This window comes from Bos grunniens, chromosome 12 (genome assembly GCF_055505025.1).
Source record: "Bos grunniens cultivar Pamir isolate PY7600 chromosome 12, Bosgru_T2T1.0, whole genome shotgun sequence".
Taxonomy (NCBI): domain Eukaryota; kingdom Metazoa; phylum Chordata; class Mammalia; order Artiodactyla; family Bovidae; genus Bos; species Bos grunniens.
In genome coordinates, this window is record NC_141176.1 from 48,406,059 (window position 1) to 48,428,476 (window position 22,418).

A 22,418-nucleotide genomic window follows, 5' to 3' on the forward strand; every position below is an offset into this window, starting at 1 on the left:
AGCCTTCTGAGGCCTCTGTGAATCCTTTCCCATTATTATTCTTTTTCTTTCTGCCACGTTCTCAATGTTGGTTGGAAGGATAATTTAGACTAAAATGCCAACAAGAAAGATTATTATTATTTTTAAAAGTTCAGCAGTTGGTTTATGCCTTACTTCTGCCTCAGCATACAGTGGGATTGCTCACCACAAATGGCCATGGTAATGGAAATAACAAGATGTCCTCAGGTCCCACCACTTGGTGTGAAAAATTCAAAGGGAATGTAAATTACCTAAATGATGAATCCCAATCTTTTTTACAGCTTTCATGCTTATGAAAAGACTGTGGATTTGTAGCATGTAAGAGAGGGAGATGATTTTATTTTGTTGAAATGATTCAAACATCTGTTCCTTACTTTGAATAGATTTTGATTCATGTGCCTGTACAAACTTGATATCTATAAAACTGACTAGCAATGTAATATTTTGAAATTTTATTCTCTCTTTGCTTTAGGGAGCTCCAGAACCAGGAAGTGACTAATGATATTGCATGAGATAGATTAACTTAATTCTTTCATCATCAATTTTTGTTTGTAACTACATGCTAACAACCATGAAAATAGAGACTCAGTATTCATTGCTTGGAGCATTTCTACTTTCCTGTTGTATAGCAGTAATATGCGGCTTATGTTCCGTAACTTAAAGAATGCATACATCGCCCACCAGCATCAGAATGAGTCAGCAATATACCCTTATGCAATGAAAGCAAAAAGAAGAAAAGTAGTTTCCAGCTTCTGACTTAGTATGATGTGAATGGATGGACTCCCCAGCCGAGCAAACTCACACTTTAAACTCAGTTTCACCTTAATAAATATCTGTATAATATTGGAAGAACATGTTTTGCCACCATCAGGTCTGTTTCATCTTGACAATTTAAGTCTTAAAGGAGAAACACTTCACTTTTTATTTTTGCCTGATATCCTTTATACTCATTCCCATAGGAAAGGATAATGTTTATTTCCCATCATGTTGATGATTCTAATAACCAGTGTTGAATATGTGCAGAATTTCATTCCCACTTTAGATCTACTTCTCATATTATTTTCCAAATCTGATGTTTTGTAACAGCTAAAAGAAACAGTGTTTGCAAGTTACTGTGCTTTTTTTTTTTAATCAAAGTTCCGCCATTTCTCCTATTCTTTCTCTCATTTATCATTCTTTCCTCCATTATTTACTTTCTCATTCTGAGGAGACTCATACAAACTTTCTTTAGTCAAAGTATAATTTAAGTGTGATTTCATAAGTCGATTATTGTGGGACCAGATGACAGAAGAAACTTCCAAAAGAGCACAATTAATACAGGAAGTGAGGTTAATGATTCAGTAGGCGAAACTTACATCTGACTCACCGTACCACCTAATGAAGTGATATATTCACTGTAGAGATTCAGTAAATGTTTGTTGTCTGATTACTATGCCACTGATAAATCCTGAGTATAAGGAAAATGTCATGTAGAAATCATCAATTTCAGTTCTAAAGATTAGGAAACAGAAGCAGCAAGAAATCAAATGACATATTTGATGTGTGTACTGAGTTTGTAGTAGACACATTTCTATTATTGGCTCTGATTTTGTCCTTGCATGTTTTCCTTTCACCTCTATTTTTCTCATCTTTTAAAAATGTACATTATGTCACTATATATACTTATCTTTGAAAATCTTCTTAGATGACTTTTGTAATAAGGCAGTAAAAAAGAATTGATACCAAGGCTTTAGATTCAGAAATGTACCTTTACCATCCAAATCATATTGCTGCTGCTGCTGCTAAGTTGCTTCAGTCATGTTTGACTCTGTGTGACCCCATAGACGGCAGCCCACCAGGCTCCTCTGTCCCCAGGATTCTCCAGGCAAGAATACTGGAGTGGGTTGCCAATTCCTTCTCCATATTGAGGATAAGACAAATTGGAGGCCAAGTTTCATGAAGATGATCAGAAACTATGGAGTAATCTATAACAACCAGTTTAGTCTATCAAAGAAAGACACAGAATCAAATCTGCTATTGTGTCGTGTTTTTCAATTATTCTGGCAGCCTCCGAGAAGTAGTCCATTCTTGAAAACAGACTCTCAGTGGATCTTAAATTTTCAGGAAGTCTAAGACATCATGAAAATGCACACACATGCATACCCACTGTATTCTACATATAATTTCAACAAGTTTATAAGCCCCTGGATCTGTTTGAGGACTTCTCATGGCACCACGACAGAATAAGAATCTCTGGTTTAGAGAAGCAGTTTGTGAACCTACTCTGGTTGGTTCATTTGCCAAATTGTTTTGTGGGGGGAAGATGGAGGTGCCAAGTTGTCTAATTTAGATATCTGTTTTATGAAATCTTAGGGGAAAAATTATTTCCTTTCAAAATAGAGAACAAATTAAAAAAATTTGTGCTGCCATTGCACAGGTTTAATTTTCCTGTTAGAATTAGATTTTTTTTAAGTCATATTGGATGTCATTCCTAAATGTAGACTCCTACTACCAAAGAGTCATCATAATAATTGGAATTCTTTCCAATTCCAGAAGTAACTGGAGCAATTTTTAAGGGGAGAAATGGCTTAGATCAAGAGTCAGCAAAATAAAGCAAGAGAACCAAATGGGTCCTGCTGCCTGTTTTTAGAAATAAAATTTGTTATTGCCAATGGCTGCTGTGTTACAGGAGCAGAATTCCTGAATTTCTGTAGAGACTATAGAAATGGCAAAGTCTAAAATATTTGTCATCAGACCCTTTGAGGAAAAATTTACTTACTTCTGCCCTGTATCATTCTAGTTAAACTTGTCTCAGCCTCAGTGCTATTGACGTTTCAGATTGGATACTCTTTCTTGTGGGGGACTGTCTTTTACATTGTAGAGTGTTTAGCCGCTTCCCAGAGTTCTCCTTTGGGGCTTCCCACATGGTACTAGTGGTAAAAAACCCACCTGCCAATGCAGGAGACATAAGAGATGCAGGTTTGATCCCTGGGTCAGAAAGATTCCCTGGATGAGGGCATGGCAACACACTCACTTCAGTATTCTTGCCTGGAGAATCCCATGGACAGAGAAACCTGGTGGGCCACAGTCCATAGGGTTACAAAAAGTCAGACACGACTGAAGCAACTTTGCCCTCACGCATGCTCTGTCCTCCCTTACCCACTAGATGCCAAGAGACCTTTCCTGCCTCCCATAGTGTGTGTGTTAGTCGCTCAGTTGTGTCTGACTCCAACCCTATGAACTGTAGCCCACCAGGCTCCTCTGTCCGTGGGATTTTCCAGGCAAGAATACTGGAGTGGGCTGCCATTTCCTACTGCAGCCTCCCCCAGTGGTGATGGTCAAAAAGATATTCAGGGTCCTGGTTGAGAACCAGTATTCTAAGTAGATGGATTCTTTCTTCTTGCTTAGAGGGGAGAGGTGATGGTTTAGTTGCTAAGTTGTGTTAACTCTTGCAACCCCACGGACTGTAGCCCGCCAGGCTTCTCTGTCCATGGGATTCTCCAGGCAAGAGTACTGGAGTGGGTTGCCACTTCCTTCTCCAAGAGGGAAGAGGATTCCAAAACCTATTCCTTGACTGAAGGTTCTCTCCCATTAGGAAACTCTCTACTAGAACATTCTTTTTCTTTTCCAAGCAGAGGATCTCTTCTGCTGTTTTGTTGTTAAGAGTTTCTCTCTCTCAGTTTTTCAGAGAAGCAGAATACTCCTGATCTCTATCTCTCACCTACAAGTATCTTCAAAAAACTTTTACTTATTAAGAAGTCACCCCTTCCTTCCTCATTATTATCAAGTGCTACCATCATTTCAAGCCCAAATAAGTGTAACAACTTTGATTTTCTACCATAGAAAAAGTAGGAGTTGTGTAAATGTAAGATATTATTACTGTTACTGGTATTGTTATTCGTTTCTGCTATGACTTAGCTTGAGGCCAATGTGTGAAGCTTTCTCCACTAAAAAATTTAGTGAATAAGAAAGATTTATAGCAAGTATTCCAATCAGATTAGCATTGTCCAAGATTGTGAATCTGTTTCTTTTCAATTAGCTGATTTTATATCTAAGTATTGCCTTAACAATATAAGTATTTTCCTTTTCACACCTAATCTTCATTTATTTAATGGCAAAGTCTTATATGTATATAAATCTTGACTATTTCTTCCATGTTTCAAAATGAAGTGTCTTAGAAGAGAAACTAACTTTCTTTAAGGATTTTCTCTTAAAGGCTGACATCAAAAAATACATTTTTGTATTGATTTTTACATAGGTAAACAGGATTATAGTTTTAGTCATCAAAATAATATTGTTGAACCTGATGGCATGTGTACTTTCTAATCAAACTAGATATTATCTTTTAATATTTATCTTGAGTAGATATGGGTGAATTGGTTCTGTGCAAAATCTTGCAACCATCAAGTAAGAAATATTTATTTCCTCCACAGAGTCTAATCTAAGGTAGACGACATTTACACAAAGAAAATGAAGCTGTTTCATCACTTCAGAATGAACTGACATGATGTATCACTGCAAATATATTTTTTAAAACCCCCACACACAGATTATTAAGAAAATGTAATTTAGTGGTCAGGACTCGATTAATTATTTAGATGAGTGAGAAGTGAGTTACAAATCAGTTCGTTAACTCCAATACTGTACTAATCCAGTTATCCTTTCTGACTTTTACCTGATGAGGTAAATATGACCTAACGTTCTGGAGGTTTGCTCCATACGTGTGACGACTGTGACATTGCCATGGATCCGAGCAAAATATTGTTTCTTTGGCACAGCTCATGCTGTCATTACCAGTATGCAACCTTCATTTTCATATAGTTTAAATCAGAGAACCATCGGAGTTTAGTCAAGTTACGGTAAAACAATTCAACAGGTTGTTTACTTTGGTATTAGACCTTCTTGTCAGGGGAGATATGTTCTTTTCTTATTTGGATATAAGAAATAACTTTTGAAGTATCAGGAAAACAAACATTAGAGTACTGTTTTCTCCGACGCTAATGCCAAAGTGATCAAAATTCCTTATGACATGCAAGTTGGAAACATGTAATGTTTTCTTTCTTTTTTGTCTTCAGTGATACAAGGTGGTCTCTTTTTTTGTTTTGTTCAATAATCAAATTTCCAGAGCCGGAAACTATTACCCTTTCATACTTGAGTTGATAGTTACTGACCTTTTTACACAAAGAGTGAAAAAAAGAAAGAAAAAAAATCAATCCAAACCCATAAACCAGTGTTTTTATTTTGAAGAAAAACAAACTTTTTTTTTTTCTTGAAAGGGACAGGAAAAAAAGAAAGAAAAGAAAGAAACCATAGCAAACAAATGTTTTGTGATTCACAATTGCATGCTATTCATAGTGATGGTGGTTATTATCCAATTATATGTGGTTTCTCCTGTATCATCTTGTCTGTGTATTTTATGGGTGTCATTTTGTTTATTTTTGCTTTGATTATTTTAGAATTAGTACAACATATAGTAGGCCTGAATGCATCAATTTCAGGTCCAATCTTGTAAATCTCCACACCCATTTTGCATAAAAGCTTCTACAGATCAGATGAAATCATGTGTTGACAACTGGCATGTGTACGGTTACTTAAAGCAAATTCAAAATTTCCTCTTTCCTTATTTTCTTCCAGTTCTTTCATTTATATTCACTTATTTACATAATTTAAAAATATCTGGATCCTCATCATGTGCCAGAGGTGGTGCTTTCACATTATCTCATTTCATTCTTATGTTGATTCTGTGGTAGCTATGTATTTATTCCCATTTTCCGTTTAGAAAATCAAGGCTCTAAATATGTGGACTTATCCAAGGATTACTTAGCTAGTAAGTATGACTCTATGATCTGATCATTTTCTACAAAATGTATTTGTTTATCAATTGAGGTGGCTGTATTTGTGCATTTATCTGATGGGAATAAAATGGTTTAATAAATTAATTACAATGTTCATTTACTAAATGACTGTGAGGGAAAACTCTTGGTGAAATAATTTGCTGCCTTAGAGTAAGAACATAAATTTCTTAATTCTTAGGCTGCATATTCCAGACAATGTAACAATTGCCTGGAAACTGAAACATTTAATTAATACAAATATTTTTCTTTCCTACATAAAGTTTTTGTAGCTTTGACTGATCTTCTGAAGGGGTGTTTTGGCCCAACAGTGTCTGTGGCTATAAGCTAGCCTGTCTCCAGCCCTAAAAGTCTTTGCCTTCCTTCCTACATTCTTTCTGCCTGCCACAGGTGAAAAGAACAGCTATGTATGTGGCATCTTATTTAATTTTGAATATATTGCATTGCATTTCTTCAAATTTTTAAAAAGCCATTTAATTTCCTTTATTGTGGTAAAATATACATAAAATAAAATTTACCACATTAACCATTTTTAAGTGTGAGACCCAGTGGCATCAAGTATGTTCACAATGTTGTGTAATCCTTACTGCCATCTAGTTCCAGAACTTTTCATCACACAGAACAGAAACTCCATACCCATTAAACAATAACTCCCCATGCTTCCTCCCCAGCAATGTCTCGTAACCTCTAGTCTGCTTTCTGTCTTTGTGAATTAGACTGTTCTAAGTACCTCAGATAAGTGCAGTCATATAATATTTGTCTTTTTGTGTCTGGCTTGTTTCACTTAGTATATGTTTTCAAGATTCATCCTGGTTATGGCATGTATCAGAATTCCATTACTTTATAAGGCTGAATAATATATCATTACATGTAGATACTACATTTTATTTATTTATTCATCATTCATCTATTGACAGATATTTGGGTTATTTCCACTTTGGGGCTATAATGAATAGTGTTGTTATGAGCATTGGTTTATAAGTATTTATTCGAGTTCCTGCTTTCAATATTTTGGGGTATATACCCAGGAGTGAAATTGTTGGCGCATGTGATAATTCCACCTTTAACTTTCTGAGGAGCCACCAAAGTGTTTCCACAGCTGCTGCACCATTTAAATTTCTACCAACAGTGGACAAAGGGTTGAATTTCTTCACATTCTTGCCAACATTTGTTATTTCTGTGCTTTCAAAAAAAATAGCAGCCATTCTAATAAATGTGTCTTTAAATTTGTAATATAGCATGTTCCTTGAATTATTAACAAAATATATCCATATATTTGTAAACCAACTTTTTCTTTTTTAAAAAATTGAAATGTAGTTGATTTACAATATTGTTTTACTTTTAGGTGTAAAGTGATTCAGTTTTATATCTATATCTACATATATAGATAGATACATATATACAAACTGTGGTAAATTCTTAAAGACATGGGTTTACTAGACCACCTTATCTGCATCCTGAGAAATATGTGTGCAGGTCAAGAAGCAACAGTTAGAACTGGACATGGAACAATAGACTGGTTCCAAATCAGGAAAGGAGTATACTTCAAGGCTGTATATTGTCACCCTGCTTATTTAACTTATATGCAGAGTACATCATGTGAAACCCCAGACTGGATAAAGCTCAAGCTGCAATCAAGATTGCTGGGAGAAATGTCAATAACCTCAGATAAGCAGATGACACCACCCTTATGGCAGAAAGCGAAGAACTAAAGAGCCTCTTGATGAAAGTGAAAGGGGAGAGTGAAAGAGTTGGCTTAAAACTCAACATTCAGAAAACTAAGATCATGGCATCCAGTCTCATCACTTAATGGCAAATAAATGGGAAATCACTGAAGATAATGACTGCAGCCATGAAATTAAAAGACGGTTGCTCCTTGGAAGAAAGCTATGACCAAACTAGACAGCATATTACAAAGCAGAGACATTACTTTGCCAACAAAGGTCCGCCTAGTCAAAGCTATGATTTTTCCAGTAGTCATGTATGGATGTGGGAGTTGGACTATAAAGAAAGCTGAGCGCTGAAGAATTGATGCTTTTGAACTTGAGTGTTAGAGAAGACTCTTAAGAATCCCCTGGACTGCAAGGAGATCAAAACAGTCAATTCTAAAGGAAATCAGTCCTGAATATTCATTAGAAGGACTGATGCTGAAGCTGAAACTCCAATACCTTGGCCATCTGATGTGAAGAACTGACTTGTTTGAAAAGTCCCTGATGATGGGAAAGATTGAAGGCAGGAGGAGAAGGGGATGGCAGAGGACGTGATGGTTGGATGGCATCACCGACTCGATGGACCTGAGTTTGAGCATGCTCTGGGAGTTGATGGACAAGGAAGCCTGGCATGCTGCAATCCATGTGGTTGCAAAAAGTTGGAGACGACTGAGTGACTGAACTGAACTGATGCTGGGTGGGCCAAAAAGTTCATTTGAGTTTTTCCATAGTATCTTAAGGAAAATCCAAATGAACTTTTGGCCAACCCTACATATCTATTCCTTTTCAGATTCTCTTCCCTTTAATACTGAGTATGGTTCCCTGTGCTATACAGTAAGTCCTTATTGGTTATCTATTTTATACACAGTAGTGTGTATATATTACTCTTAAACTCCTAATTTACCCCCTCCATCCACATTAGTAACCATAAGTTTACTTTCTATGTCTCAAAACAAAACTTGTTCATTCGTATAAGATTTTTAGATTCCACATATATATGATATCACATGATATTTGTAAGTTAACTTGTGTAATACTTTTGGATTCCACATTTAAATGATATCTCATGATATTTGTCTTTCTCTGTCTGGCTTACTTGAATTAGTATGATATTCTCTAGGTTCATCCATGTTGCTGCAAATGGCATTACTTCATTCTTTTGTATGGCTGAGTAATAGTCCACATTTTCTATATCTATTCATCTGTCAATGGACATTAGGTTGTTTCCATGCTAGACTAATTATTTTTAATAATATCACCCCCTCCAATTTCATGTTTTGATTCTGAATATAATACTAAGTTCTTATTTATTGTTGGGAGAGTTTTCTGGGTGGGGAAAGAACATATTTTGATGAGTTAAGCCTATCTAATATGACTCTTTCTATTTAATACAGCCCTGAGCCCCCTGAAATTAATTGATATAGTTTATGACAATCTAACCTTTCTTTGGGTATTAGGCATAAACTCTGTACATGGTTAAAACACATTCTGGGAGAGAAAAATCACAGTGGATTTTTGCAGTGTAAAATTCTGGGGGTGAATCAAAGACATACAAACTATTACTTTTTTCAGGTGACTCAAATCTTCCTGGTCATCTGCTTAAAATACAAACCAGATATAGAAGATCATAAAAACAATTAGGAACAGTCTTTATAGTTATGTACAAATGTAATGCAAAGAATGTCATCCATCCTCACCTGGGGCAGGCATGGAATCAGATAAACGCTGGAGGAATTGCTCCCCTGCCTCCCTGCTCCCTCACCTTCCTCCCACAAAATTTTCAAATGACGAAAAGGAAACAAGGATTTTGGTAAAATGGCCAAAGAGAACCAAACTCGATAATGATGTCTTTCTCATTAAAGCTAGGTTTTAGGAAATTGTGCTAATAAAAATATTATGGGGTCTAACTACGATGATGTTGTTTTCATTATACTATACATTTTGAGAAAATAGAGTTTTTAGCAAAAAATGTTTGCCAGTTTTATCTTACTCATCTAAATGGCATTGAAAAATGTTTAAAAGCATAGAAAGTTGTAGTGAAAAGAAATTCTTGTTTGATTTACCTGTAAGAAGATATTAAAAACTAAGACTTGGAGTTTGCTGAAATTCTTCAGTGGGCGGCCACATGTTGAGATGTTAGGTCAAGGTTGTTTATATTAAAGAATTTCTAATCTGTTTACGACACATAATGGTTTTGAAATTTCTGAAATATGGTTTTCTCCACCTTAGGGAGAAATCTACGATAGGGACAGGACTTTAAGTTATAAGACATATCGCTTGCTTTCTCCAATAATTGAAATTTATGTATTGATTTTTCTGAGCAGTGTATATAGATACATAAAATGGATAAACAACAAGGTCTAACTGTGTAGCACAAGGAACTATATTTAATATCCTATGATAAACCATTATGGAAAAGAACATGAAAAAGAATATGTATGTATGTAAAGCTAAATCACTTTCTCGTAGGATAGAAATTAACACAACTTGCAAATCAACTATACTTGGATAAAAGAAATTTTTAAAAAAGTCTTTCCTGGGATTTTATCAGAATCTCATCTACCACACAACCTGGTGTTTGGTAAGAACATATGTGAAAGTGAGAAAATTAAGAAACCGTCTTAATTTAGGCCTAGAGGTTTAGGGAAGAAAAACAGTATTTTCCAGGCTGTACTGATAGGTAGAGGGCAATATATGGGAGCTTCTGGGATTGGGGAGTAATTCTTAAAAGTGTGGGTGGAAGGGGAGGAGTGAATAGGAGCTACTTGTGGGGTCAGGATTGAAGCTGACAGCTTTAATAACACTTTTTCTTCTTCAAATTTTTCTCACCCATTCCTCCTACCCAAACTTTCACCAGACTGATTTATGTGTTCCCCCTCTGCGCTCCTCTGTCTTACACTATGCTCTCTATCACTGTACTCAGCTTCTGTCCTCTAGTTAAGGATCCTGGTACGGCAAAGATAAGCTCCTGGAGTAGTGAGGTCACTCTTTCAGAACATTTCATGACACCATTTCTCAACCATCACTGCTCAGTGGCTAAAGTGACTGATACATCTAAGAATAAGCCAGTCATTCTGCACCTGAGGTATCAGAGAGATTGTGACTAGCCATAAGCGTTTCAGCACAGACCAAGTACCCCAAGTGCTTACTGATTTCCTCTGGATGGTGTGAAATATTTTTTTAAAAATTCATCTTTAAAGTGATGTAAGATCGACAGATGGAACTTTAGGGAGCCCTGTGTGACAATGTATATGTTTCAAATCGCCACTTAGGGATTTACTTTGGTAATATGGTCTATTGATGGAAGGAAAGTCTGATTCTTGAGAATCTTTTAAAGTTCACAGGCATTTTGATTTTTCTTTGTCTGTTTTATATATATATATACACATACTATTTATATATAAGTATTTTATATATAAAATTTAAATATATATATATATACACATATTTAAATGTACGTTTATACTTACAATCACTCTCCATTCCCTCCTTCTCATTTCTTACTCCCCAGAGTCAAGACTGGTTTTAGACTGTTTAGTTTTCAGGAGGAGTTTTCTACCACAGCTGGACCCTCATTCTTCGGGAGAGATGTGTGCAGTGGTGATGAGGGTGGGACAGAAGTTGCCCCAGCATCAAGATATTATCCCTAATGTAGGAAAGAAAGAATTCCTGAATTACTGTTGTCTCTACAGCTTTTGGGGGCCCAGTGGTAAAGAATTCGCCTGTCAATGCAGGTGAGGCAAGAGATGCAGGTTTGACCCCTGGGTCGGGAAGATTTCCTGAGGGAGGGCATGGCAACCCATTCTAGTATTCTTGTCTGGAGAATCTCATGGACCAAGGAGCCTGGCAGGCTACAGTCTGTGGGGTCTCAAAGAGTCAGGTATGACTGAGTGGCTGAGCCCTACAGCTTGTTAACAGATTTGTTATTTCCACTTCATATATATTTTGTTTTTGTTGACATTTATTTTGGAATTCTTTGCAGTTCTATACTGTATCTATCAAGGTTTTCAGATGAGATGTGTTTTATTTCTCATTCTCTCGTATGCGTGTAACCAGCTCACTGAACCTGTGCAATGGTGACCCAGGAGACAAGCTCAGCAGAAGGATGCTGAATTGGGAATAACACGTGTCAAATAACAGCCTCCCCCTCAAGTCGCCATCCTCCAAACTAGGTTATACTAAGAAGACTTTTATTTCTTTACAATAAAAAGTCTTTATGGAAAGAATATCATGAAAATATGATGTTGCTTGAATGCAGATGACACCACCCTTATGGCAGAAAGTGAAGAGGAACTCAAAAGCCTCTTGATGAAAGTGAAAGTAGAGAGTGAAAATGTTGGCTTAAAGCTCAACATTCAGGAAACGAAGATCATGGCATCCGGTCCCATCACTTCATGGGAAATAGATGGGGAAACAGTGGAAACAGTGTCAGACTTTATTTTTCTGGGCTCCAAAATCACTACAGATGGTGACTGCAGCCATGAAATTAAAAGATGCTTACTCCTTGGAAGGAAAGTTATGACCAGCCTAGATAGCATGTTCAAAAGCAGAGACATTACTTTGCCAACAAAGGTTCGTCTAGTCAAGGCTATGGTTTTTCCTGTGGTCATGTATGGATGTGAGAGTTGGACTGTGAAGAAAGCTGAGCGCCGAAGAATTAATGCTTTTGAACTGTGGTGTTGGAGAAGACTCTTGGGAGTCCCTTGGACTGCAAGGAGATCCAACCAGTCCATTCTGAAGGAGATCAGCCCTAGGATTTCTTTGGAAGGAATGATGCTAAAGCTGAAACTGCAGTACATTGGCTACCTCATAGGAAGAGTTGACTCATTGGAAAAGATTCTGATGCTGGGAGGGATTGGGGGCAAGAGGAGAAGGGGATGACAGAGGATGAGATGGCTGGATGGCATCACTGACTCGATGGACGTGAGTCTGAGTGAACTCCGGGAGTTAGTGATGGACAGGGAGGCCTGGCATGCTACAATTCATGGGGTCGCAAAGAGTCGGATATGACTGAGCGACTGATCTGATCTGATCTGATCTGAATGCAGAATGCTTATGGTGTATGTAGGTGACCATTTTAATAGAATATGGCCAATGATACAGTGCTAGCAATATTTTGTCTAGAATATGAAAGATAACTATTCAGTTATGCCCGCTTCTGTGGTTCTCATCATGTGACCATCTCCTAGGTCCAGACTGCTTTACAAGATGATTCTGATGATGATAATAGGAACAATAATAATGGCAACTATTTATTAAAATGTTCACTGTATTATACACTATGCTAAAAGATTTACGTATCTGTGTCATTTTGTCCTTCCAATACTTGATAATTACTATTATTATCTCCATTTTGCAGAAGGGGGAAAGGAGGCATGGTAAGATTAAGGAGCTTGGCCATGATCAAGCATCTGGTGAGAAGCAGAGCTGGGCATTGAGGCCTGATTCTAGAAAGTGTCCTTATACAATCCTGTGCCCCAGGGTGAACCTATGCTATGGCCTCTACTCTCATCCTACTTGCCGCCATGCTGTGTTTACTCTATAAGGGAGCTTAATCCTATATTGTTCATAACAGACATTCTGGAAACTCCTGCACATGCTACCCCCATGGCTACAAGCAGCAAATTTTCATCTGAAAGGAAGGAAGTGCTGACCTAAAATAAGTAGACTTGCAGTTATTTCTCCAGCACAAATGGGTTAATTCAATTACAAAGAACTGTAGTTCTTGGTCTGTAATCACGGCAAGCCTCATGCAAGTCCCATCAGGGAGAGGACAAGTCTTTTAAAAAATGGAAAAGGAAGTTTGGAGGGCTGTAGTAAACTAAGTATCTATTGGAGGAATTGAGTGTTCAGTTGGCTTTTCATTGTCTGAGTCCTGACAGTCTGAACACTTGCTGGGAAAGAGGAGAAAACCTTTCTTCCTGTTGGGCTGTGCTTTCTAGTGGAGTATATTCCCTTTCTGGTCACCTGATTCTAATTGAAGTTTCTGTTTTATTAATTTTTTACAAAGGTTAAATGTGTATTAGTTCAGTTCAGTTCAGTCTCTCAGTCTTGTCCAACTCTTTGCGACCCCATAAATCGCAGCATGCCAGGCCTCCCTGTCCATCACCAACTCCCGGAATCTACCCAAACTCATGTCCATCAAGTCCGTGATGCCATCCAGCCATCTCATCCTCTGTCATCCCCTTCTCCTTCTGCCCCTAATCCCTCCCAGCATCAGAGTCTTTTCCAATGAGTCAACTCTTTGCATGAGGTGGCCAAAGTATTGGAGTTTCAGCTTTAGCAATAGTCCTTCCAGTGAACACCCAGGACTGATTTCCTTTAGGATGGACTGGTTGGATCTTCTTGCCGTCCAAGGGCCTTTCAAGAGTCTTCTCCAACACCACAGTTCAAAAGCATTAATTCTTCGGCGCTCAGCTTTCTTCACGGTCCAACTCTCACATCCATACATGACCACTGGAAAAACCATAGCCTTGACTAGGCGGACCTTTATTGACAAAGTAATGTCTCTGCATTTGAATATGCTATCTAGGTTGGTCACAACTTTTCTTCCAAGGAGTAAGTGTCTTTTAATTTCATGGCTGCTAATACCATCTGCAGTGATTTTGGAGCCCCCCAAAATAAAGTCTGACACTGTTTCCACTGTTTCCCCATCTATTTCCCATGAAGTGAGGGGACCAGATGCCATGATCTTAGTTTGCTGGATGTTGAACTTTAAGCCAACTTTTTCACTCTCCTCTTTCACTGTCATCAAGAGGCTCTTTAGTTCTTCTTCACTTTCTACAATAAGGATGATGTCATCTGCATATCTGAGGTTTTGATATTTCTCCCAGCAATCTTGATTCCAGTTTGTTCTTCTTCCAGCCCAGCGTTTCTCATGATGTACTCTGCATATGTTAAATAGCAGGGTGACAATATACAGCCTTGACGAACTCCTTTTCCTATTTGGAACCAGTCTGTTGTTCCATGTGCAGTTCTAGCTATTGTTTCCTGACCTGCATACAGGTTTCTCAAGAGGCAGGTCAGGTGGTCTGGTATTCCCATCTCTTGAAGAATTTTCCACAGTTTATTGTGATCGACACAGTCAAAGGCTTTGGCATAGTCAATAAATGTGTATAAACATAAGTTTATTAAGTGAAAGTCTCTGTGTAAATTCTTTGTCTTTTTTCTTAAATTTTCAATATTTAAAATTTATTAGAGTTTTTGTAAAAGACTTAATCATGGCTTTTTCTAAATGAACCATCTATTTTCAACCAAATAAAAAGTTAACCAAGCAACTTTACAATCTTTTCTTTGGAAGGAAATACAGTTTAAACAATGACCAGCAAAGAGTAGATGTGAACTGAGCTCTAATTTTAGCTATTTCCATTAGAATAGAATCATATTAATTATAAATTCATTTAAGCTGGAATATAGTTGTCAACCCAGAAAAAAACAAACCAACAAAAGAAAACCAGAAAAATTTTGAGGAAAGAATGAAAATAAATCTTCCTTATTATCTCTGTATCTCCAACTGCATCTCTATCACACGTCTGTAAGTGGAATAATGGCTACCATTCTAATGTTGCCACCTCATTAATCTGATAACTCTTAAGAGAAGGGCATGTTTTCCTTTGGTTTTCATTTTGGCAGTTGTGACATTGATATGCTAGGGAAAGGCTGAGTTTGTTTTTGAGACCAAAGTTATTAACTGTGGGAAGGTGCCCAATGACCATAGCTGCGATCTGTAGAAATTCCACTGAAATTTGCTTGCAGGGAAATCTGATCTGATCTGAAGTTCTCTGATTACATCAGCAATGAGCATAAGCTATGTCATGTCACAGGACATTTAAAAGGGGAGATAGAATCTCAAACCCCTCTGCTCCTCAGTCCCATTTGGGATCCTTTAAAATTAAAATGATGACAGTATTTTCTCAGAATCTCTTCTAAAACTTCCTGCTTCTGCTCTTTCATTTATTGAATTGCTTCTCACACTACTCTTTCTCAAGATCAGTCTCTAAGACTGTTATTTTCATTTTGCTCCATTTTGAATTTGTTGCTTTTTTTCTATTAAGTTTTAGATTATTTTGTTTATTATTTATCATTATTAACTTAAAATAAGTTCTGAATTTTACTTTCTCTGGGTTTATTTTATCACTATTTTAATAATTCCTTGTGTTAGAGATTTAACCCTTTGATTTTTAACTTTTCTGATATAAGCATCTAAGGTTGTAGATTTTCCTGTAGTATTATTTTAGCTTCATCTAATGAGCTTTCACATTTATAATTTTTGATCATTTATTTCTAAATGTTTTCTAATTTCCATCCCATTTTGTTCATATTGTCTAAAAAGTGAAGGTTGCTGTATCATTTTGCTACGTAAAAATATTTGTTGACTTACTGTTGCTCATTCATTTATTCAATATTATTGAACACCAATTGTATAATACTGCGCTACTCCCTCACAAGGCACTGAATATACACTGTTGAATAAGGAAAACACAAATCCTAGTCTCATGGAATTTAAGATCTAGATTACTAAAAATGGAATGGCATTAAAATAATAAAATATTTCTTGTCAAAAATCTTAAGGCATAAGATATATGCTGTATATTTAGTATTTAATAGACAGAGGCAATTGTATTGGTTTCAACTTGAACTTTCCTACCTTAGTAACCCTCACTCCTACACCAGTGAATCAATGCAAGCATTCTGCCAGCAGTTAAGTACATCTCTTCTAATTATTTGTTCTAGAACTGGGGAAATAACTACAGGATGGGTCTCTTGTGAGATGGATCTGAGCTAACTACCACTGATTTCCTGACCTCCATAGGCCCCTTGAGTTTAAGTAAACTCCTGAAGATAGTGAAGGACAAAGAAGCCTGGTGTGCTGCAGTCCATGGGGTCACAGAGAGTCGGACATGACTGAGCAACTGAACAACAATAGGCTCCTTGACGGTGGGTCACAGTGATGTTTTGGGTCTCCTGGAATTGTATCAGTTCAGAGCCAATGTCCAAAACTCTCAAAGGCACAGTTACCCTGGTAAAAGGCCATAGGTCCTTTTGGGAAAGGGCTGGGAGAAAAGTGAACAGTATATATTTTTGATAGTGTACCTGGGCCTTTCTTCTAGGAGTTCTGGGTCTATAAACTGGCGTAAGTCTGGGAAATGTTAATAACTGAGAAATGATGACTTTTTTATGGTTCAGATTAGACTTTTGTTCCTCTGACCTGGAAATTTTCTGTGTAGATAGATTGAGGAAGCACTTAGTAGGTTTCATATCTATTTTCCTTCTAGAAGCACCATGATCAGCTAGTGAAATGTCATAGATACGTACAATGTACCCTCTCTTGGTTGCTGCTTTAACTCTCCTGTCCATTACATTATCACACCCACCCTACCTCTGGAGGTTGAGTGAGCCAGTTGGCCGCTGCCACTCTGGGATCCAATTATTCCCATTGCATTTAGGTTTCCTAATTCAGTGTCTTCAGTCTCTACTAAGGTTTGGCCTACAGATGAGAGTGATCATAGAGCTCTTTAAAGATGCTGAAACTGCTGTCACAAATTTCCTTCTCATAGTTGGGACAGTGGTATGTTTTCTAGATCCTCCCATTAGGTGAGAGTAAGCCTTATTAATAACAAATCTGCTCTAACATTTCAATCTCTCTGAATCCTTGAATCCCATCCTCTACCTTAAACCAAGCAGAGGTAGTATTTCTAAATCACTCACTGTGGGTCACCTTCTGGTCCATGTTTTGGACAACGAAACACATCACTGCAACCCTTCCAACTCAGATTGTAACACTGACTGCAGAATCTAAGTCTTATTGAGTCCGTATCGATACCTTTGACTGGATCCAACTTCATGCTCCTTGAACAGCCTCAGTGTCCATTTCTGCATATGTCCCTCAGATTTCTGTCTAGATTAGAAAACCCATGCAGTTCTTCTGGGGTGTATTATAACACACCTCCTCATGGGTCACACTTCATCATAACTTTAGGGGTCCACTGTAACTTGAATCTAGGTATAGGTCTACAAGACTTCCCAGGTAGGGCTGCTGCTGCTGCTGCTGCTAAGTCGCTTCAGCCGTGTCCAACTCTGTGCAACCCCAGAGACGACAGCCCACCAGGCTCCCCCATCCCTGGGATTCTCCAGGCAAGAACACTGGAGTGGGTTGCCATTTCCTTCTCCACCAGGTAGGGCTAGTGGAAAAGAACTCACCTACTAAATGCAGAAGATGAAAGAGACATGGGTTCAATCCCTGAGTTGGGAAGATCCCTTGGAAGAGGGCATGGCAACCCACTTCAGTATTCTTGCCTGGAGAATCCCTTGAACAGAGAAGCCTGGAGGGCTATAATCCAAAGGGTTGCAAGGAGTCTGACGTGACTGAAGCGACTTAGCACACACACACTCATAAGTCTAGAAGCAAAGAAGAGTGGTTAGGGACCTCTTAGGAGAATCAGGATTTTTTCCTAAATTTTATTTATTTTTGGCTGTGCTGTGTGTTTGTTGCTGTTCTTGCGTTCCTCCAGTTGTGGCAAGAGGAAGCTACTTTTAGTGGTGGTGTATGGGTGGCATTGTTGTGGCTTCTCTTGCTGCAGAGCACAGACTCTAGGGCTTGCAGGCTTCAGTACTTGTGACACATGGGCTCAATAGTTGTGGCTTCCTGACTCTAGAGCACAGGCTTGATAGTTGTGGAGCTTGGGCTTAGTTGCTTTGCGGCAGGCGGGATCCTCCCGAACCAGGGATTGAACCCAGGTCTCCTGCATTGGCAGATTTTTCACCACTGAACCACCAGGGAAGTCCCAGGATTGTCTTTTATGGCTTGAATGGCAACTGCCTCAGGGGAGTTGATTATGGTTTCCTCAGGCGATATAAGGTCAATCCCCTTACACAGGGATGAAGAGGCTACTTCCACTGGTAAAGAAGACTCATCAGACATTAGGCGCTCAGTGTCCCTCATTTCATCAGGGTATACCCACATGTTCCCACCCCAATTTAACAGGTCCCATTCTTGCCCAATCCATATCCTTACTTTCACAGTAAACATCCTGTGAGAATGGGAGTACAACTTGTAATTCAGCCAGTCACAAGATAAGATTCTGTGTCTGATTTTCAGCAATCCTTGCCCTGTGGCTACAGTAGATAAAGCTCTTCTTAGGAGTAGTCATTTACAGATGTGAGAGTTGGGCCATAAAGAAGGACGAGCCCCAAAGAATTGATGTGTTTAAAATGTGGTGCTGGAGAGGATTCTTGAGAGTCCCCTTGGACAGAAGGGAGATCAAATCAGTTAATCCTAAAGGAAATCAACTCTGAATACTCATTAGAAGGACTGATGCTGAAGCTGAAACTCCAATATTTTGGCCACCTAACGTGAAGAGCCGATTCATTGGAAAAGACCCTGATGCTGGGAAGATTGACGGCAGGAGGAGAAGAGGGTGATAGAGGATAAGATGGTTGGATGGCATCAGTGACTCAATGGGCATGAGTTTGAGCAAACTTTGGGAGATAATGAAGGATAGAGACGCCTGGCTTGCTGCAGTCCATTGGATTGCAGAGAGTTGGACATGACTTAGTGACTTAACAACAAAAGGACATCAGTGGACACGTCAAGTCTTTGAGGGAGTACTTGAGCTGGGAATCCAAATCTCTGAGCTCATCCTTTACTTTCACCACTTTGTCCAATGTCATTAGGAACAAGCAGGCAATCTTGTTCTATTTATTAGCTTCCCTGGATTGTTTAAAATTATCACCTACATAGCCACTGAGCTCTTTGCTTCTTAGGAGGGGTTGATTAGGAGTATCCAATGGAAATTTTTGCATATCTCTGTTGCCAGCTCAGTCCACAAACTTTCAGTTCTTTCTATACCACTTGCTGTTGTTATTCAGTAGCTAAGTCATGTCCAACTCTTTGAGTCTCCACAGACTATAGCCTGCCAGGCTCCTCTGTCCATGGGATTTCCCAGGCAAAAATACTGGAGTGGGTTGGTGGAGTGGGTTGCCCATTTCCTTCTCTACGGGGTTCTTTCCAATCCAGGGTTCAAACCTGCGTCTTCTGCAGTGGCAGGTAGATTCTTCACCACTGAGCCACCAGGGAAGCCTTTTTTTTAATCACTAGAAATATAGTACTTATCATCTTTAAATCTAATCATATTAGAGAGTCAATTCCTGAAACTCCTGAAACAACTAGAAAACTCATCCCTAAACTTCTGTTACTCTAGAACCACTCTTGATACCGAAATTTATGTTAGAATGGGTTCTCCAGAGATATAGAACCAAAAGGGTGTGAGTGTGTGTGTGTGTGTGTGTGTAGAGAAAGTGAGAAATAGACAGACAGACAGAGATTGATTACAAATTATTGGCTCAAATAGTTATTTGAGGCAGTTATCCAGAGGCAGGCTGGAACCCAGAGGAGCCAACGGTATAATTCCAGGATGAATCTGAAGGTCTGAGAAGCAGGACCACAGAGGCTATAAGTTCCAGTCTGACTCTGAGTCAAAAGGCAGGAGAAGACTGAGGTTATATCAGAAAACTGTCAGATACAGAGGAATTCTTTCTTATTTGTAGAAGGGTCAGTCTTTTTGGTCTATTCAGTCCTTCAACTGATTGGATGAGGCCCACCCACATCAGAGAGAGCAATCTACTTTACTCAGTCTCCTGATTCAAATGCTCATCTCATCCAAAAACACCCTCATGACATACCCAGAAGGATGTTTGATCAAATATCTTGGCACCCTGTGACCCAGTCAAATTGACATTTAAAAATTAGCCATCACAGATGGTAAAATTGCCATTGACCAAAAGATGAAAGCTGCCAGTGGAAGCTGGCATACTAAGAAGATGAAAAATCCTGAATTCTTAGTAATCTGCAGTAGCCATGACAGCCTGGGAGCTTCCACAGAGACTCTTGCAAGAGAAAGCTAAACTTACAGCTTTTTTTTGTTAATGTACTTTGCTCAAGCAGAGTTGATTTACATGGTGTTCAGTGCTAAAGAATCCACCTGCCAATGTAGGAGCCACAGGAAATGCAGTTTCAATCCCTCTATTGGAAAGATCCACACAGGAGGAGGAAATGGCAACCCAGTCCAGTATTCTTGCTGGGATATTCCCATAGTCCATGAGATCGCAGAGTCAGACACAAGTGCGTGACTGACCATGCACACAATAGCTTTTCAAATCCATTCTTAATTTCTTTTTTGCTATCACTTTTTAAGTAATATTACAATTATATTTTTTCCTTTTTGATTCTTAAATACATGGGCTTTGTTTAAAGTAATTCAGAGTGAAGAAAAGTATTAAACTCTTTTGGGAATGTTGTATTTTATTCCCTATATGTATAACAGTATGAGAGCTGAAGATGTGGATTAAAAAAAGAGATTTGAGGGGAAAAAGACCTATGTTCTCTTTATGGCCTTTAAGACAGTTTATAAGGGTATTTTGCTAAATATAAAATAGAATGTGATGCAGGGGCAAAATTCTGTTTGTAATTCCTAAATCTTTCTTTCTAAAACTGGTGAAAAGTTAGCTAAAGAAGCACCATGCTCCTTTAGCCACCCCTGGCTCTGCCTGGGAGTCGAAATATTTGTTCTGAGCAATTTTACTCCACAGTGTTGAGGCTTACATGTGTGTTTACTTATTAGACATGTACCAATCTGACTTGTTTGAGTTTTATTGGCACTTACAGCCATGAGAAGATCACTGATTTATGACAGCAGAATTTTAGATGATTCATTCAATGCATTAATCAAAATAATTAGTTCAGCAATGATTACATTAGAGAATCAGTAACTAACTTATCTTTTCTTATTTAAAGGCACCTGGATTACTTGGTGTTGAGACACTGTAACATCTATATTTATTGAAATATAATTTACATAAAATAGAATGCACACATCCTGGGTGTTCCAGTGACTTTTGGCAATCATGTAAACTCCTGCAACCTTTGTCTACATTATAGAGAATGGACTGGAAGGAAGCAAGACGAGAGATATGTCAAAGTCCATTGCTTGAATCAGGGAGGTAGGGCTTATGAAAAGGGACTTGAGTTAAGACGTATTTCAGAAGTAATTATATCAGGCAGGTGAATGGGTACTAGTGGTGAAGAAGGAAAATAACTCAAAGATGTGGCCAAGATTTCGTATTGAAGCCACTGGCCACATGGTAGTAGTGTCTGCTGAGACCGTGAGTACTTAGAAGGCTGAAAATGAATGTGTGTGTGTGTGTGTGTGTGTGTGCGTGTGTGCATGTGTATGTGTGTGCATGTGTGGTGGGAAGAAGCAGAGATGGGAATGCTGACAATTTTTGACATAGATTTTTTTGGTGTTTGCAGGACTTTCAAATGGTGATGTTGACAAGACACACATCTGGAGCTCAAGAGAGAAAATACTCGAATGAAGATATGAATGTGCAAATAAGTGGTTATTGAAAGATAGTAGTGGATAAAATTGCCTACGAAGAGGTGTGCAGCTTTTGAAGATAATCAGAATATTGTCTCCCAAAGTGGGTTCCATGGTAGACTAGTTCTACTAGATACTTTGACTAAAATTACTTTGTGATCAAATAAGTTTAGAAAATGCACCACATAGTACCCTTCTCTTGAAAATGTATGAGATACGCTATTGGATTAAAGACCAGGAAGTCCAACAGTATCAAAATATATTGGATGAGATGGTTGGATGACATCACCAACTCGATGGACATGAATTTCAGCAAGCTCCAGGAGTTGGTGATGGACAGGGAGGTCTGGTATGCTGCAGTCCATGGGGTTGCAAAGAGTCGGACACAACTGAGTGACCGAACCGAACAGACTTTCACAATGCAGTGTTTCCCAAACACCTCCAACTGTCATACAACAGGAGAAGGAAACCAAGTCCTACCAGTC

At 38.4% G+C, this 22,418-nt stretch overlaps 1 long non-coding RNA gene across 1 annotated transcript; it reads left to right on the plus strand.

Annotated features, from left to right (window-relative positions):
- Nucleotides 1-5,632: 5,632 nt before the first annotated feature.
- On the plus strand, nt 5,633-22,185 carry LOC147361742 (uncharacterized). Its single transcript, XR_015137620.1, has 3 exons — nt 5,633-5,824; nt 16,371-16,495; nt 21,867-22,185. It is a non-coding gene; the product is annotated as an uncharacterized LOC147361742 (long non-coding RNA).
- The last annotated feature ends 233 nt before the right edge of the window (nt 22,186-22,418 follow it).